We start from the raw sequence: 19,231 nt of genomic DNA, 5'->3' as shown, positions 1-19,231 counted from the left end.
CCCGGCGTTACCTGCGGTTCACAGTAGGCAACGAGCACTTTCAGTTTACCGTGCTCCCCTTTGGCCTTACCAGCGCCCCACGGGTGTTCACAAAAGTGATGGCGGTGGTCGCAGCTCATCTGTGCAGGTTAGGGGTTTCAGTCTTCCCCTACCTCAACGATTGGTTGTTGAAGGCCGGCTTGCCCCAGACAGTCGTCAGCCACCTCCAGACTACGGCCGACCTCCTGCACCTGCTGGGGTTCTCTATCAATGTGCCGAAGTCACACCTGTGTCCCTCTCAGAAGCTCCTCTTCATCGGAGCGGTTCTCGACTCTGCGCAGTTTCGGGTTTATCCTCCCGAACAGCGGGTTCGGGATATTCAGGCTCTGATTCCGATCTTTCAGCCGTTATCCCGCGTCTCGGTCAGGTTGACGGTGCGGCTTCTGGGGCTGATGGCCTCCTGCATTCTTCTGGTGCATCACGCCAGATGGCGGATGCGAGCTCTGCAGTGGGACCTGAAGTTTCAGTGGGCCCAGCATCAGGGCAACTTGTCCGACCATGTCTTGATCTCGGAGAGCACAGACCGCGATTGGGTCAGCGGCAGATCCCTCTCCCTACCCCAACCGGAGCACGTAGTTGTGACGGACGGGTCGCTCCAGGGCTTGGGGGGCCACATGGGAGAGGCGGAGATCAGAGGCCTCTGGTCTCCGGCGGAGTCCCGGCTCCACATCAACCTTCTGGAGCTGCCGGCGATCCGGCTTGCACTGAAGGCATTCCTCCCCTCTGTCTGGGCGAGTGTAGTGCAGGTGTTCACGGACAACACCACTGCCATGTGGTACTGCAACAAACAGGGCGGGTGGGGTCGTGGACCCTATGCCAGGAGGCTCTGCACCTCTGGCAGTGGCTGGAACATCAGGGCGTGACTCTAGTGGTTCAACACCTGGCAGGTTCCCTGAACGCCTCAGCCGTCGGTGCATGATGGATCACGAATGGCGTCTGAACTCTGACTTGGCGTAAGGCCTCTTTTAGAAGTGGGGAGAGCCTTGGTTAGATCTATTCGCCACAGAAGAGAACGCGCAATGTCATCAGTTCTGCGCGTTGGAATTTTCAAGGCGGCACTCGCTCGGAGACGCTTTTCTTCCGAGCTACTCAGCATGTCTGTCGATCCCCTGATTCGTTTGCCTCTTCAGGAGGACCTCTGTCGCAGCAGCAGGGGACTGTCTTCCACCCGAACCTGTCCAGTCTCCACCTCCATGCTTGGATATTGAGCGGCGACAGTTGAGGCCATTTGACTTGCCTCCTGAAGTTTGTAATGTGATTATGGCAGCCAGGCGTCCCTCCACGAAGTCGGTATACACCTGCAGGTGGAACAGATTTGTGGCATGGTGCACAGCAAAGACTGTGGATCCGCTCTCTGCCCCCTTTCTGATGTTCTCCTCTTACTTCTTTCTCTTGCCCAGCAGGGCTCTGCTCTGGGTACTATCAAGGGCTACCTTTCTGCCCTTTCCGCCTTCTTAAGGCTACCTGATCAGCCTTCTTTGTTCAAGTCCCCGATTGTAAATCGGTTCTTGAAGGGCATCACTCATATGTTCCCCCCTGTTCCTTTTGTGATGCCCCAGTGGGACTTGAACCTGGTTCTGACTTACCTGATGTGTGCTCCTTTTGAGCCGCTTCATAACTGTCCTCTCCATCTTCATACCCTTAAGACTGCTTTCCTGGTTGCCATCACCTCTGTCAGGAGAGTGAGTGAGCTCCAGGCTCTTTCCTCCAAGTCTCCTTTCTTTTCTGTCCATCCGGACAAGGTTGTGTTGTGGACAAGACCCTCTTTCTTGCCCAAGGTAGTCACAGCCTTCCACATCGGGCAGTCCATCACTTTGCCCACCTTCTTTCCGCCCCCGCATCCCTCTAAAGAGGAAGAGCGGCTCCACCGTCTGGACCCAAAACGTGCGCTCTCATTCTATCCGGATCGCACACGCCAGTTCCGGGTGGATGACCAACTCTTTGTTGGTTACGTGGTTTCTAAGAAGGGACAGGCGGTGAGCAAATGGACCATCTCTCTGTGGGTCGTGTTGTGTATCAAGGCATGCTACTCTTTGACTAAGAAGGAGCCTCCTGTTGGGCTGAGGGCCCATTCCACTCGGGCCACAGCGGCTCCTACTACCCTGGGCCGGGGAGTCCCCTTGCAGGACATCTGTCAGGCAGTTACATGGGCGTCGCTGCACACGTTCGCAAGACACTACTGCCTGGACAGCCAAGTCCGTAGGGATGGCTTCTTTGGCCGTTCCGTCCTCCAGGACTTTCTGGTGCGATTATTGGTTCTCAGACCCACAACCGGGGTTGGTATTGCTGGGGTATCTATTCTAAGGTAAGAAATCTAATACTAACCTGTTTATTTCAGATGCACAAGTTACTTACCTTCGGAAATGATATATCTGTAAGAAACAGTAGTTAGTATTAGATTCCTTACTGCCCCACCCATCCTTCCCGTTCTGCGAACCGATATCTAGGGTTAAGGTCATCCCCTTCCAGGGCCCTAGTTTCATGGCACCAGTGTAGATTTTTATCATGGCTCTGAGTTTCTGGCGCAGAAAAGCTGTGTATAAGAACTGACGTCAGCGCGCAAGGGCGGCGTCTAAGTACTCCGGCGACGTCATGCCGACGACGGACGTGGAGCCGCAGCGGACGCCTACCAACGCGCAAGGGTACTGCTACGCAAAAGTTTCCGGATCCAGTCTGACACCTGGGGATATTGTAAGGTAAGGAATCTAATACTAACTACTATTTCTTACAGATATATTGTTACCGAAGGTAAGTAACTTGTGCGCTAGGTCCTTGGGTCTATCCATGGCCCCTCACCAACCCCAGACCACTTTGGTCCCTTTAGTGGCTATGGTAAGTGCTACCTACCGCATCCCTTCCCGCCCAGTCAGCAAGGCAAATTGGCTTCTCAGCCATTTTATGGCTGTGATTCCCATAGACCATCTGATACCACCAGCCACATGTTGTGTCAGTCCACCATCCTACCGGCAGCTGCAGCCTCCAAACCACTTTAGTTTGCCCTTACACCAGCACGGCCAACCATTAGGAGGAAGGCTACATCATCACCTGCCCCTCTAGCAGTTCATCACATCGGACAAGTGGGTTTTACAAATAGTCCAGAGGGGCTACTCCATTCACCCTTTCTGGAGACTAGTCTGCCCATGCTGCCCTCTTATGACCTGCTGACGAAGGACAATCTCTCCTTGCTCTGCCAGGAAGTGTCAGCTCTTTTTGCCAAAGGGGCCATAAAAAAGGTGCTGGCATCAAAAGTAGGTTGAGGTTACTATTCCCACTACTTTCTGTTGCCCTAAAAGGACGGTGGTCTCTGTCCTATCCTAGACCTGCACCTCCTCCACTTCTTCCTGAAAAAGGAGGAATTGAAGATGCTCACCTTAGCTCATGTCCAGTTTATCCTGGACTCTGGAGACTGGATGGTATTGTTAGACTTGCAGGACACATTCCCGTCCTGCTTGCTCACAGGTGTTATTTGAGGGTCATGGTGGGCCAAGAGGCCTTCCATTTTACTGTGCTCCCCTTTAGCCTCACCAGTGCCCCTCAGGTGTTCACCAAAGTGATGGCAGTAGTTGTAGCACATCTGCAGAGGGCAGGGGGTCCAGTCTTCCCCTACCCTGGCCATTGGCTATTAAAGATGGTCCTAGGCAGTTGTTTCTCACCTCAAGACTCCAGCAGACCTCCTGTATTCGTAGGGGTTCACTATCAATTAACTAAACGACCCCTGACAACCTCTCAGATGCTCCTTTTCATCAGGGATGTTCTGGACACATTGCAGTTTTGGGGTTATCCTGAATGGCGAGTCCAGGATATTCAATCTGACACTTATGTTTACGCCTTTTATCCTGGATTTTTGTGAGACTGACTCTGAGGCTATTGGGCCTCCTGCATCCTTCTGGTGATACATGCCCATTGGCTTGTAAAGGCTATGTAGTGGGACCTGAAATTCCAGTGGGCACAATCGGGGGAACCTGTCCCACCTGGTCCACATCTCGGAGTGAACTGCAAAAGATATGTAGTAGTGGCTGACGAACTGCGATTGGGTCAGTGGCCGACTCCTTTACCTTCCCCAGCCAGCCTGTAGTGACTGATGTTACTTCTGGTTTGGGGCAGCCATTTGGAAGAGGTGGATTTTATGGGACTCTGGTCTTGGGTAGAGTCTAGGCTTCACATCAGCCTGTTGGAGCTCCAGGCGATCCGGTTGGCATTGAAAGGCTTTATTTCTTCTATCAAAGTAAGACTGGTACAGTGGTTCATGAACAACACCACTGCTATGTGGATCTGCAATAAACAGTGCAGGGTGTGTCTGTGTCTCTAAATCTGGCTGAAACTTTAGGGCATTTTCCTGGATTGTTAAACACCTGGTGGGTTCTCTGAATGCCAGAACAAATTAACTCAGCCGTCAATGCCTAGTGAATCACAAATGGCGTCTCCATCCGGAGGTTGTGCAAAGTCTCTTTCATGAGTGGGGTGGACCTTGGTTAGATCGGTTTCCCACCACGGAAACGTGCAATGTCAGCAGTTCTGCGCATTTAAGTTTCCAAGGCGGCTCTCACTTGGAGACACTTTTCATCTTGAGTGGACCTCTGGCCCCCTGTACGCCTTTCAGCCGATACCACGTCTGCTCAGAGTTCTCAAGAAAATCTGGAACAACCAGGCCAAAGTCATTCTTGTGGCTCCAGACTGTTGCTAGCTCCTGAGCCTGATCATCATACCTCCGTTCAGGCTTCCCCTTCGATAGGATCTTCTGTGCATGTTCTGTATTCATGCTTGGAGACTGAGCGTCAACAGTTGACAGCTTTCAACCTTTCTCCTGAAGACTGTGATGTTATTCTGGCAGCCCTGTGTCCCTCCACCAAGGGTGTATACAACTGCCATTGGAACAAGTTTGTGGCATGGTGTGCATTCAAGGATATTGATTCTCTTTCTGCAACCTTATCCCAAGTTTTATTGTTTGTTCTTTCTCTGGCCCAGAAGGGATCTGCTCTGGGCACTGTTAAAAGTTACTTGTCCGCCATTTCGACATTCTTTTGGTTGCCTGACCAACCTTTTTTCAAGTCACTTGTTGTGACTAGGTTCCTCAAACATCTTCAACACGTTTCCCTCCCATGCCATTCATCATGCCCCAATGGGACCTTCCTGGTCTCAACTTTTTCTATGTGTGTGCCTTTCAAGCTGCTGTACACTTCCCACTTTGCCTGCTTACCATCAAGACGACTTTTCTAGTGGCCATGACAGCGGCCAGGAGAGTCGGCGAACTGCAGGCACTCTCTGTACACTCTCCATATACCAACTTTTACCCAGACATTCTGGTTCTCAGGTCCCAGGCTTCCTTCCTACTGAAGCTTGTAACATCTTTTCAGGTAGGACCAGATAATCACCTAGCCTACCTTCTCTGCTCCACCTCACCCCTCTAAAGGAAAGGAGAGTCTCCATTGTCTAGACCAGTGCTTAATTTGTAAAACAATGTGCCAAGGCCCTCGTCAGGAAGCCAATGCAGTGTATGCCAACTATACCCCCTCCAGCGCTGCCAGCGACAGTACCAACATAACTACTAACTATCATACTCTTAGAGGTGTGATAGTTCAGACTATTCCAAGCCCCGAAAGGAAAAAGAATGGCCTGGGTGGTAGGTATTTTTCATATTTAATGTATATTGAACTAATAGAAGTGTTGTGCTCATCTCTAAATTGGACAGACAGCACCGCCATGTAGCAGACTGCTATAAGTGCCAGTATTAACAGTAAAGTGCAGGTTCGGAGCACAGGAAACCACCGGCTCAAATTAAGCACTGGTCTGGATCCAAAAAGAACATTGTTCTTCTACCTAGATCGCACAAAAGAGTTTCGGCTGGATGATGAACTCTTTGTAGGGTGTGTCGGCCCAAGAAAGGGAAGGCTGTGCTCAAAAGTATCTCATGATGGATAGTTCTCTGCATAAAGATCTGCTACACATTAGCCAAGAAGAAACCCCCTGATGGCTTGCATTCTCATTCAACCAGAGCTAAGGCTGTGATCATTGCATTAGATTGCGAAGTGCCTGTCCTGGACTTTTGACAGGTAGCACTGTGTGCGTCCTTGCACATTTTTACCAAACATTACTGTCTGGATGGTCAGGCCTGCCATGTTGGCACTTTGCCCATGCGGTCCTGCAGGACTTTTTTGGTTTAATTTTTTTCGCAGACCTACCTCCGTGGAGGCTTTGCTTGGGTATCTATTCTAAGGTAAGGAATTTGCAGTTGGAAGTCTCTATCAGATGAACATGTTACATACCTTCTGTAGTAGGGGATCTCTGTTATAGTCATAATCTAGTGAATAGTCCCGCCCATGTGCGTGGACCCCGGAGCAATCAAAAATAATCTCTAAAGTGTCGAAAAAATGCAGAACTGCACAGACACGGAAGAGAGAATTTAAAGACATATAATGCAGCCTAAAAGGGCTACACTGTCCAGTACGTCAGCTAGAAATTCCACCAAAAATCCACAAAACAGCAAAATCTGTCCAGATTTCCCTTGCCTTCAGCAAAAACCCCTCTGAATGATAGAGAGGAAGACATGGACAGACAAGCCCCATAGGCTGCCATTATGTGGCTCAGAATAGGATACTGTGCCTTTAAGAGAACTTTCCAGAACTTCACAGTATCCCAGAATGCCCTGCAGGTCTCTCTTACTTTCAGTTCTTTTTTCCGGCTCCTGCAAGCAGGACCCTGGAGCATTGAGCTCTCCTTTTTCAAGGGTTTTGTTGGTGTTTTTTCACTAATTTCGATTTTGTGTACTTTTAAAGTACTTTGGTGACTTTCTTCTTGTTTTTTTCACCCTTTTGTTGTCCATAATGCCTGCATTATTTGACTAATGCCCGGAGTGCTCCAGGAAGAAGGCCAAGACAGACCCCCATGAGGTCTGTATCCTCTGCCTTTCCCCTTCCCACATCCCTGAGGAGTGTGAGATCTGCCAAGGTTTCTCTGGCAGGACCCTGAAGGACAGACTGAAGATCAGACTTCAGGGCCTCGAAGAAAGAAGACAGAAGACGCAAGGTGGGTCTGGAGTGGCTTCATCTGCCCATGCTGAGGCCCCTGGGGGGCTCCCCGGGGGGCAGGAAGACCAGCTCTCGTCCCCATTCTCCGTCTGGGTCGGTGGCACCCCCCCAAGACGTCGAGGGGAAGGTCTAATGCCGGCTCCCCATCTGGTAGGGACTCTAGCTAGTCATAGATAGATTACCACCCCTGCATCCTCCCCCCCTGTGCGAGCAGATTACATAGGGTCACCCTTCTCAGGACCTTAACAATACAGACTAGTATGTCTGAATTCTTTGTGGCTCTGTGCTTCTGATGTGGAAAGTTGCAAAAAGAAACTGATGTCAGCACGCTCGGGCAACACCTTTATAGGCACCAGGCACGTCGGGTCCAGCGCAGCCGATACTGAGCCAAACGACACAACCTACTGGTGCGGTTAGAACATGTTGAGCAAGAAGACTTCAGGGTTCAAGCCGTGTGGTGCCTGTCACCGTGCCCCCCATTTAGTGTCTCTCTGGTGCTTGGAACGCGACCAACTGCCTGATCATGGCACCGAAGGCTTTGAGGGAGCGGTCCCTAAAGATTCTCATGGCCCGGCATACAGCAATGCTATAGTCTCTTCGTCTCGGTCCGGGTCCTGGTTGAGAGGAAGATCCAAACACCACTCCGGTGAATCGCTGTCCTATTCGTCTGAGTCATCGAAGTCAGGTAAGAGGCACCACAAGAAGTTGAAGCGTGCTTTGACTAAGCCCCACCCGTCTCGTGACGCAGTGGAGGAACCTCAGCATTCAAGGCCCCGCTCCACGGAGCAGGTACCCGAGTCTGCTCTGCATTTCCCTCCCTTTCCGGGTCGGTTAGTGACACCCGCCCAACTGACGGAGTTTTATGATGCCATGTGCTTCATATTTGGGCGACCTGACCCTGCCAATGCACCTTGGGCTCCACAGGCTCCAAAGATGGAGGGGTCCCTGTGGTTCCCAAGTCTGCGGCTCTGGGCCTGGCGCTACAGCCTCCAATTGACCAGTTCCCCGGTCCGGAGTGACGCTGGTTGCCCCTCCACAATGACCTTCCCCCTCAGCACAGCTGGCGCCCACCAGAGCCTCCCTGATCCTCATTCCTGGTGACACGGAGGCGATCAGGCACCCCCCAACGTCGAAGCCGACGGAGCTGTATGGCTCCCTGGTGTTCACCTTGCCCAATTCTCAAGGGTTAGGGATGGAGAAGGAGGATTGGGAATGTCAGCAGGATCCCTGGGTGATGCCAGTGGTTTGGACACCTCCCCAGACTCTGACATGCTTTCCCTTCCTACCTTGGCTACGGAGGAGGGAGCATCATTTGCCATGGTGGTGCATAGGGCTGCAGAGGTCGTCGACCTGCAGCACCCTACAGTGGCTACTAACGTTTTGACAGGTCCTGCAGCCTGGGGACTACAGCTCGGGACCCCTACTGCCTTTCAATGAGGCCTTAACAGACGTCCTTCTGGGAACTTGGTCCAAACCCAGCGCAGGGGCTCCTGTGAATAGGACAATCGCCTGCCATCATGGCCCCGCAATGGGCGACCCGCTTTTCCTCACCATCTACCCTACCCCTCAAAGGTTGGTGGTCCGGGGCTTCCACTTTTTATGGCGAGTTCCCTTCTGCACCCCGTACAGCGAATCCAAGAGACTAGAGAGCATCGGAAAGAAAGTGTTTTGTTCCTCCAGTCTGGCATTGCGGTCGAGAAACACTGCATGCCTTTTGGGCCGTTACTCCATTCGATATGGGATACGGTTGTGCAGGTGCTGCCCAGTCTCTAAGAAGGACTGGCCTCTACTCTCCCAACCTATCTGAGACTGGAGAGATGCAATTTCCAGCTATCCCTGGATATGGGTAGAACAATTCTATGTTCTGCTACCCTTCAGTCGCAACATTATAAAACTATATACTCATTATATCATACTCCTGCCAGACTCGCACAATGGGGATGTAATGCAGGAATTACTTGCCCACGGTGTGACTCCGCAGAGGCAGACATTTTACATATGTTTTCACGGTGCCCACAATTGTTTTCCCTGAAGAAAGAGATTGAGAAATTTTCGGATGAGTCATTGGGATGCAAAATTAAGCTCACAGATGAGCTATTATTAATGGGGGTTTCGGGGAGTACTGAGATTGTATATCCTGAATTTATGTTTATGTTAGCCGCAGTTTTTCGAATATGTATAGCGATATCATGGCTTGATAGGGTCCCACCAACTTTCCAGATGTGGATAGCTCGGCTATTATCAACTTATAATTTAGAAAAAGCGATATATGACAGAAAGGGGAAAAAAGTAGGTCTTTGGGAAAGATCTGGTACCCAGTGACAAAGTGGAAGAAGGGAGGGATAAATGGGGTAGGATTGGCTGAGGGCACTGAGCAGGAAACTTGAAACTCTGTTACTGAGAAGAATTACAATTAATGCCATATGTTGGTAGGAATAATGTAATGTAGTGATCATGGTCTTCAAATGTATAAATGTGCTGTAACATTTATTGGTTTATGGAAAATTGGCAAAAAATTTTAATAAAAAAAAAAAAAGAGACTGGAGAGATGCAGCTAAGTTCGACAGCAGATGTGGCTTGGACATGACTGACTTGCTGGGCGGAGCGATTTCCTCAGTAGTGGCCATTCGTCGCCAAGCCTTGTTGAGAATGTCTGGGTTTTCGGGGGGATGTCCAGGCTAACCTCATGAACATGCCCTTTGATCGCTCATGTCTCTTCGGAGACAAGGTGTATACTGCCCTTGAGTGTTTAGAAGACTCGCAGACCACGGGTAAGTCTTTGGGCCTCACCACAACCCCTAGGGGTTGTGGTGAGGCCCACCCTCCCGCTGCATTTTGAGGCGGATGCTGGGTATGGTAGGACGGAGGTTTGAAGTACTGTTCCTGTACTGTTACTAGAGCAAATCTTAAAAATTTCTAATTGCAATTTCTAATTGCACTGATCTAGAGTGCATTTTAACCTTTTAAAATCGTGTTTGTTTTGCTTTATTCACCGCTACTGCGCGCTGATTGCTAGCGTATCAGGCGGCTGCTCTAGCGTGTGTATTAATTTCCTTTGTGCGCTGACTACTAGCGTTTGTGCCTACTTTGTGACACTACCTAACTGACGCTCATTTCTCCTCCTCCTTCTCTACTCACTCTCCCCACCTGAGGCGGAAAGCCGGGTGTTCTTCTGCCCGCAACTTTGGCATCTTTTCCCTAGTCCTCACTTCTCTCCCAGACTGCTGGTGTGGCAACAGCAGCGCGGGTGATTATTGCGCACATTTCCCCAGACCTGCTCGGCTGTTTAAGCACGCAAGGCATTCTGGGTCCTGTAGGCCAGTAGGCTGCAGTTAGTGTTCAGGGGCCATCTTTGGAGGATTACCGGCACGCTGGTCGGCGGACCAGTGGTGCGGTCTTCCCCACCTTCCCAGGATTGGCTATAAAGCTTGGGGCCTTTCTCTCCACGCAGCGGTCGCGCGGTGCGGGCGCGCCTACTTTCGCGCCAAAGGAGCACCTAAGGTAAGCCTGTCTGCGCCCGTCAGCGTCCCGGAGGCGGACGGGGGTGGACAGTTGCTCTTGGTCCCTCTTTTGGACCGAAGCCTTTCCCAGCATGCTCACCTATACATCTGAAGAGCTTGTCTCTATAAGAGGCTTCTTCCTGGGAGACATGCTTTTAAAAAACGTTGCTCTGCCTGTGGCTGGAGCTGTGGGGGCCTGACAGCGTCCTTCCCCCAGGACCCGCCTATAAACCTGGCTTGTCTTCTGCTGAATACAAGATCTATTTCCAGACATTCTCTGGATATTTACAATCTGCTGGTGGGCATGAACCCTCTGTGCCTTTTCCTGACGGAGACTTGGCTGGGTGGAAATTCGGGGCCCGACCTTGTGTCGGCTATCCCCCCCAACTACGTCATCATTAGGAAAGACAGAGCACAAGGCAGAGGGGGTGGCATAGCCCTGGTAGTGGATAAACGCTTTCCCTGCACCACTATTTCGATAGACTACATCTTAGGCTGTGAAACTCTTGGGTTTTCTCTAGCTGCGTCCCCACATCAAACTTATACAGGGATCCTACTCTACAGACCCCCTGGCCCCCTCGGCGCCTTTTATGAAGAGCTTAACAGTGCTGTATCAGCTCTGTGCCTAAAAAGGTACCACTGTCTGTTGCTGGGGGACTTTAATATCCATATGGATATAAACACTGATGTCGATACCATCAAGCTACTAGCTGTTACCACCCCGTTAGGCCTGGTTCCTTACATCACTACTCCTACACATAGCAAAGGTCACACGTTAGACCAAGTTTTCTCCACCACACCTATTGCAGTGTCTCCTCCGTGCCCGGTTTTATGGTCAGACCATCTTCTTGTTAAATTCCGGATTCCTGTGACCAACAAATCATTAACACGACACTTAGAAGGTGCGCGTCAGACAACGAGCGCGTACAATCGAGTAACTCCACCTATGCTGACACAAGCTCTTCTGGACCATCCATGCCTGTTGTCGGGCAGCCTTGAGACGGATCTTGCCCTCCTGCAAGACTGGTTGGTGGAGATATTTGATGAACTTGCTCCTGCCTTGACCCCCCGCAAAAGCTGCAAACGGGCATCTGCCCCATGGTTTACAGCCTCTCTTGCGGACTTGCGACGCAGCTGTAAAAAAGCGGGAAGATCTTGGCGCCGTCATTATGATCCCCTGGAGAAAATTGCTTATAGAGAGTCCATCAAGGCATATCACGGCAGCATCATCCTGGAAAAGAAAGCGTACCTCGCTAGGAGAATTGAGGCCACCACTGTAGCTAGCAAGGAAATCTTTCTTCTAGTTAAAGAATTTACTGCGCCTTTGGGTGTCGGAGCTGGCCTCTTTCATTATCTCTAAAATTCAAACTATTCCAAACTCATTTCCCACCAATATCCCGATTACGCCTTCTGAAATGTGTGCCTCTTCCCCCTCTCTTTCCCTTGATGATGGTCCTATTCTTGCCAATTTTCCGTTTCTTTCATTAACCGTTTCTCATGATCTGTTGTCCAAGCTTAAATCTGGCTCACCCTTGGACCCCTGTCCTGCAACATGCCTGGGCAAAATGGCCCCAGTGATAAACGATCTTGTCAACCCAGTGCTGAACTGTTCGCTCAGCACGGGTGTGGTCCCCCAGGCATGGAAGCATGCCCTGATCTTGCCGCTTCTGAAGAAGCCTGGTCTGGATCCTTTGCTGCATGCCAACTATAGGCCTATCTCCCTTCTCCCGGCCTTGGCTAAGGTCGTGGAGAAGCACGTCCACGCCTCTCTTTCCAATTTTTGGGAAACTAATAACATCTTGCATGACACTCAGTCGGGCTTCCGTGCTAACTTAAGCACGGAGATGGCATTACTTGAAGTCACAGATGCCATCAGAGAGGTGCTGGACGCGGGAGGTAAGGCCTTGCTGGTTATGCTGGACTTGTCGGCGGACTGTGCAGACTTAAGGAGATCGGGCTGAGGGGAGCGGTGTTCAATTGGTTTAAGTCCTTCCTTGCTGGTCGCCGACAAACGGTCTGGGCCCTCCGTTCTCCGCCGAGATGATGCCATTGGAGGTTGGGGTGCCGCAGGGCTCTGTGTTGAGCCCTACTTTGTTTAACATCTACATGGCACCCCTGGCGGCTCTGGGGGAGTCCCATGGTGCCCAGATCGTGTCCTATGCTGACGACACCCAGCTTCTTTTTACTTGCCCGAAGGGTGCTGATTTTGACGATTTGCAGATCAGTGGCTGCTTAGGAGCGGTTTTCCGATGGTTTGAGCAACACAGCCTGAAATGCAATTCCAATAAGTCGGAGCTGCTATTTTTTGGCTGCCCATCAGACCCCAGGTGGCAGTCTTGGTGGCCACCAGATATGTTCCCTCCCTTGGCTGTGTCCTCCCGGGCTAAGAACCTGGGTGTACAGATTGATGATGGATTTACACTGAAACCCCAGGTCATGGGCCTTGTGGGCAAGTTTTTTGGCATCATCAAAATGCTCAGAAAATTCCTCCCGATGTTGTCTCTATGTCACCGGAAAGTGACAGTCCAGGCTTTGATAGGCTCCCGCCTGGATTATTCTAATGTGCTTTATCTGGGCCTGCCGAATTTTCTCATTTCTTGTCTGCAAGTTGTACAGAATGCCGCTGCTAGAGCCATTTTTGGCTTCCATCGCAGAACAAGCGCGACGGCACTGTTACAAAAACTTCATTGGCTCCCCATCAAAAAGCGTGCGGCTTGTAAGGCTCTCACGCTAGCCTTCAAGGCGCTCCATGGCATTGGAGCCAAATATATTAGAAACAGGCTGGCTTTTTATATGCCTTCACGCACTTTGAGGTCAGCTTCTCTGGCCTTGGCAACTGTTCCTCTTGTCCGACGGGCCCGACTGGGTGGGCGTTCCTTTTGCTATCTAGCTCCCAAATTGTGGAACTCCCTGCCTGTCCCCCTGAGACAGAATACCAGCCTTTTGAAATTTAGGAAAGAGCTAAAGACATGGCTCTTTGTACAATAGTCCTCGGCCTGGTCTGCCCGCTCCTAAGCATCTGTTCTCAATCTGATAAAGCGCCGGGACACTCCTTTGGAGTAGCTGAGCGCTATATTAAGACAAACTTTAACATAACATAACATAGGGCCTCAGCCACCTTTCCTTCCTTTTGTGGCTACGGAAGAGGGCTATCAGCGGAGCCAACCCTATTCCGGCCAGCGGGCCCCCCCAGTTCAGCAACATCCACCAGGCCGTGGACGCTGTTCAACCTGGCCCCATGGGTCAGGAAACCAGAAGTCGAGCCAAGCAATGATCCCCTCCTCCACCACAAAACCTTCCTAGTCCGATCCCCCTGGAGCACTGTCAGCCAGTTGGTGGCAGAGTACGCCATCATCTCCACCACTGGCAAAACATTACATCGGTCAGATGGGTGTTGCAAATATTCCGAAGGGCTAATCCCTCCCCTTAAAGACAACTCGTCCATCTATGCCTCCAGTGTACGAGCGGCTGATGGAGGATCACCTTGCTTGGCTCCGCGAGGAAGTTAAAACTCTTGGCCAAGGGAGCAATAGAGAGGGTTCCCAGGCTTAAAGTAGGCAGTGGTTGCTATTCCTGCTACTTTTTGGTCTCAAAGAAGGACGGAGGCCCTCCATTACTTCCTAAAAAAGGAGAAATTCAAGATGCTCACCCTTACTCAGATCCTGTCTGCCTTGGACCCGGTAGACTGGTTGGTAGCGCTGGACTTGCAGGATTCCTATTTTCATATCCCCATCCTGCCTGCCCATCGTCACTACCTGCGGTTCATTGTGGGCCATGAGCTTTTTCCATTTGCAGTGCTCCCGATCAGCCTTACCAGCGCCTCTGGGTGTTCATGAAGGTGATGGCGGTGGTCACAGCCCACCTGCGGAGATCGGTGATTCCCCTATCGCGACAACTGGTTGTGGAAGGTGGGCTAGCCCCAAACAGTTGTCTCCCACCTCCAGGCTACGGCGAACCTCCTGCATTCTCTGGGGTTTACTATCAACATGCGGAAGTCACACTTGACTCCCCCTCAGATGCTCCTTTTCATTGGAGCGGTTCTGAACACGATCCAGTTTCTGGCCTATCCTCCTGAATGGCAAGTCCAAGATATTCAGGCTATGATACCGATGTATCAGCCTCTATCCTGGATTCCGATGACAATGACTGAGGCTGTTGGGCCTCAGGGCCCCCTGCAATGGGGCCTGAAGTTCCAATGGGCTCAGCATCAAGGACAGACATATCACAGACCTTGTTCAGATCTCGGAAGGCACTGCGAACGACCTGCAGTGGTGGCTGATGAACCGCAATAGGGTCAAGGGCAGACCCCTCTCCCTTCCCCACCCAGACCTCACAGTAGTGACAGATGCAGCTCTTCTGGGATGGGGTGGCCATCTGGGAGAGGTGGAGATTACAGGACTCTGGTCTCCGGCAGAATACAGGTCTCATATCAATCTGTTAGAGCTTTGAGCGATCCGACTGGCACTGAAAGCATTTTTACATTTCAAGCAGGAAAGGCTAGTACAAGTGTTCACGGACAACACTACTACCATGTAGTACTGCAACAAGCAGGGCAGGGTGGGGTTGTGGACTCTTTGTTAAGAGGCTCTGCATCTCTGGACTTGGCTGGAACAACAGAGCCTTTCCCTGGTGGTTTAACACCTGACCTGTTCTGTGAACGTCAGGGCTGAACAGCTCAGCCGAAGGTGCACGAATGGTGTCTCTATCCGGAGGTGGTACAAGGTCTATTTCAGCGTGGGGAGAGCATTGGTTAGATCTGTTCGCCTTTGATCGCGCAATGTAAGCAGTTCTCCGCACTGGAGTTTCCAAGGCGTCTCTCGCTCGGCTATGCTTTGCTATGCTCAGGCCTCCAATTCGCCTTTCAGCCCACACCACTCGTGCCCATGGGCTCAAGAAGATTAGGAGCGACCAGGCACAAGTCATTCTTGTGGCTTCGGACTGGGCACTGAGAGTTTATTATCCCGAGCTTCTAGAAATGAGCATTGTTCCTCCGATCAGGTTGCCCCTTCGGCAGGATCTTCTGTCGCAGCAGCAGAGGAGGGTCCTCCACCTGAACCTGTCTACTCTCTGCCTCCTTGCATGGAGATTGAGTGGTGACAGTTGACAGCTTTTGATCTTCTTCCGAAAGTCTGTCAGGTTATCTTGGCAGCCAGGTGTCCCTCCATGAAATCGGTATACGCCTGCCGAGGGAACAAGTTTTGTGAATATTTTACAGACCGGTCTATTGACCCTCTTTTTGCATCTTTATCTGATGTCCTCCTGTTTATTCTTTCCTTGGCCCAGTAGGGTTCTGCTCTGGGCACCTTGAACGGTTATCTTTTGGGCCATTCTTCTTTTCTTCGGCTGCCTGACCAGACTTCTCTTTTCAAATCACCTCTGGTGCAGAGGTTCTTGAAGGAGCTAACGCACTTGTTTCCCCCTTCACCCTTCATTATGCCATAGTGGGACCTTAACTTGGTTTTAACTTTTCTAATGTGTGCTCTGTTTGAGCCGCTGCTCAACTGCCCTCTACTGCTGCTCACCTTCAAACCAGCATTCTTCTTGGCAATAACCTCTGCCAGGAGGGTGAGAGAATTGCAGGCACTGTTATGAAAGCCTCCTTACCTCACAGTCTTCACAGACAAATTGGTACTCTAAACTCTGGCATCTTTTCTGCCTATGGTGGTAACATATTTCCATCTGGGACAGTCTGTTACCCTGCCCACCCACTATGCACCTCCTCACCCTTCCAAGGAAGACAAGCGTCTCCATCGTCTGGACCTAAAAAGAGCATTATTGTTCTATCTTGATCTAACCAAAGAGTTCTGGGTGGACGACCAACTCTTTATAGGGTACATTGGTGAAAAGAAAGGGCGTGCTGTCCAAAAGAGGACTATTTCACGCTGGGTTATCCTCTGTATCAAAATCTGTTAGGCCTTAGCAAAGAAAGATCCCCCTGAAAGGCTGAGAGCCCATTCCACCAGGGTAAAAGCAGCCACCACGACTCTCCAGCGTGGTGTCCCCGTTTCTGATATTTGGCAAGCAGCCATGTGAGCATCTCTGCTCACATATGCCAGACACTACTGCCGGATTCCCAAGTAAATAGAGAAGGCCTGTTTGGTTGCTATGTCTTGCAGGACTTCCTGGTCTAAACTTTTCCACAGTCCATCCCCCGGGGATTGTATTTCTTGGCTATCTGTTCAAAGGTAAGAAATCTCCGGCTAGATATCTCTATCAGATGGACAAGTGACTTACCTTCGATAACGCCTTATGTGGTAGAGACATGATCTAGTCACAGCTTCCTTGTCGACCCACCCATCCTCCCCGCACTAGGGAATTATTTTTAGTGTCAGGGATGTACCACTTCTGGGCCCTAGCTGTTCATTTTTTTTTAACACACCATGGTCAGTCACTTCATGGCTTCGCTCTTCTGCCGTGGAAAGTCATAAAAAGTACTGATGTCAGCTCGCCAGACTGGTGGTTATATTGACGATGCGGACGACAGAATGACAGCAAACACAACGCTGATGACGACGCCCGGAGTCGACCGGTGTGCAGAGGTACTACTAATAAAGATCTTACAGATCCAGCCTGACACCTGGAAGTTCAAAGGTAAGGAATCTGCAGCTAGATCAGGTCTCTACCAAATAAGGCGTTACCGAAGTTAAATAACTTGTCCTTTTTTACTTTTGTTTTTATTTGCAGTGGAGTTATTATATTTGCATAGCTTTATTGCCAATGGTGTAAATAAGCAAAAGTAAAAAAACATTGTCATTTTCAACACCAACAGCTCTAACTTTAACAAATGCAAGACGTATTTGATTGGAAATGCAATCGATCTCGCAGTTGTTGGAGTTGGAGTTTTTGGCATTATAAATACCAATATTTTTACCTAGCTATGTTGCAGGGTGCAGTACCATATGTGGCTAAAAGAGGTATCATGGGACCTCTTTTGGCTACATATGGTACTGCACCCTGCAAGGTAGGAGTTATTGGCATTATAAATGGCAATGTATTTTACCAAGCCATGTTGCAGGGTGCAGTACTATATGTGGCCAAAAGAGGCCCCGTGGGACCTCTTTTGGCCACATACAGTACTGCACTCTGCAAAGTTGGAGTTAAAAACAGAAATCTTTAACCTAGGACTGTCCGTCTATTCAACAAAATAAATAATATATACCCCCTTTATACTATGTACACATCATCCCCAATCACAGCAAATGTCATCTCGGAGTAATGTGGGAGGAGACTGGCTTTGGTCTCTATGCCCAAAGGGACATTCTACCAAATGAAATTCATAAAAAATCTCTCTGTTATAAGCCCTCCACCCGTTCCCCAGAAAAACAATGACCATGGTAATCCACGCACTAATACATTTGTGCGTGCCCTTCAGTAATGCAGTGTACACTGGCCAAATGGGAGACCCAGTAACAAGATCACAAATAGCTCGGAACACTGTAGTACACCTCGTTCTTAACTTGCAAAAGAACCAGCCCGTAAATCAGAGGCCTTCACTGGTTCCACGTGCAGGCTAGGATTACTTTCTAAAAACTCATTACCTGACTTTCAAAGGCCGAGAAAGTACCATTCGTAGGAACATCCAGAGAAAATTCAAATACTACCAACATCCTGTCTGCTACAGACTGACCAAACCAACAAACGAAACAAGGACCACATGTAAAAACAGAAAGTATAGAAGATCTCAGTCACTGGTCTCGAATGCCCTTCCAATAAACAGATGAGGGCAAAGGTGAAAAGCCACTTGTTTCGGCTACATCTCTCACTTACTTTGCACTTATTGACAACACATACCTAAAATCCATTTGATGTAATAATTTATTTACAATCTTCTCCTTTCATAGCAAGAAAAAACATAAAACACACAACTTGGGCTCAGTGCTATGATCTGCAACCCACCTAGGGGATGTGTGAGAGAGACAGGCTGGAAAGTTAAAGCCACTAAATGTAATTTTGAGCAAAATTAACTTTACACCTATGCCTTTTGGATCCTTAACCTCATTTTAATCCTAGACCGTGCACACATACATTTCAAATATTTTTCATTGGATAAAACTATTGAAATAAGTTACACTTGGATCTGTGATTTATAGTGTTTCTCGCTGCTTTGATAATCTGAGGTGATACTCCCTTCTTACTGCTAGCCTTCCGCTCATCACCTTTCTTCCTAAACGTGGTGCCACTTTCCAACCGGATGCGAGAACGGCAGTCTTCGATCCTGTTAGGCTGCCATCTAGTGGTGGGTGTATATTCCATTGTCTAGCTGTAAAGAGGCGTGTGTTGACGTCAGGCGCGCAACACCCATTGGACTCACCGGGCTTCAGCCCCCACCCACTCCCCCCCGTCGTGTGTGGCAGCCCGGGATGAGACCGATCCCGGGCACACACACAGTCGCACCCGAACGTTTCACAGGTCTTTAAAAGACCATTTGAATGTTAATTAGGTCTTGGAGTTGTTTCACCCCTTCTAAGAGCCCCTGCAGCTCCACTCTGCCTACTAATTAAAGGTTCAGCCCCCCCCCCAAAATCTTTTCTTAGCCCCCCCGAAATTCGGCTCTAGTTGCGCCTCTGGTTGACGTGATAGTGTGGCTGTGTGTGTGCAATTCGCTCTGCAAAAGAACAGTAATTTGGGTGAAGTTACCCCTTATGCCTGGAACAAGCCAGTGCCAAC

The sequence above is a fragment of the Lissotriton vulgaris genome, chromosome 2_1 (assembly GCF_964263255.1).
Source record: "Lissotriton vulgaris chromosome 2_1, aLisVul1.2, whole genome shotgun sequence".
Classification (NCBI taxonomy): Eukaryota; Metazoa; Chordata; class Amphibia; order Caudata; family Salamandridae; genus Lissotriton; species Lissotriton vulgaris.
Note: the sequence above shows the minus strand (reverse complement) of the source record.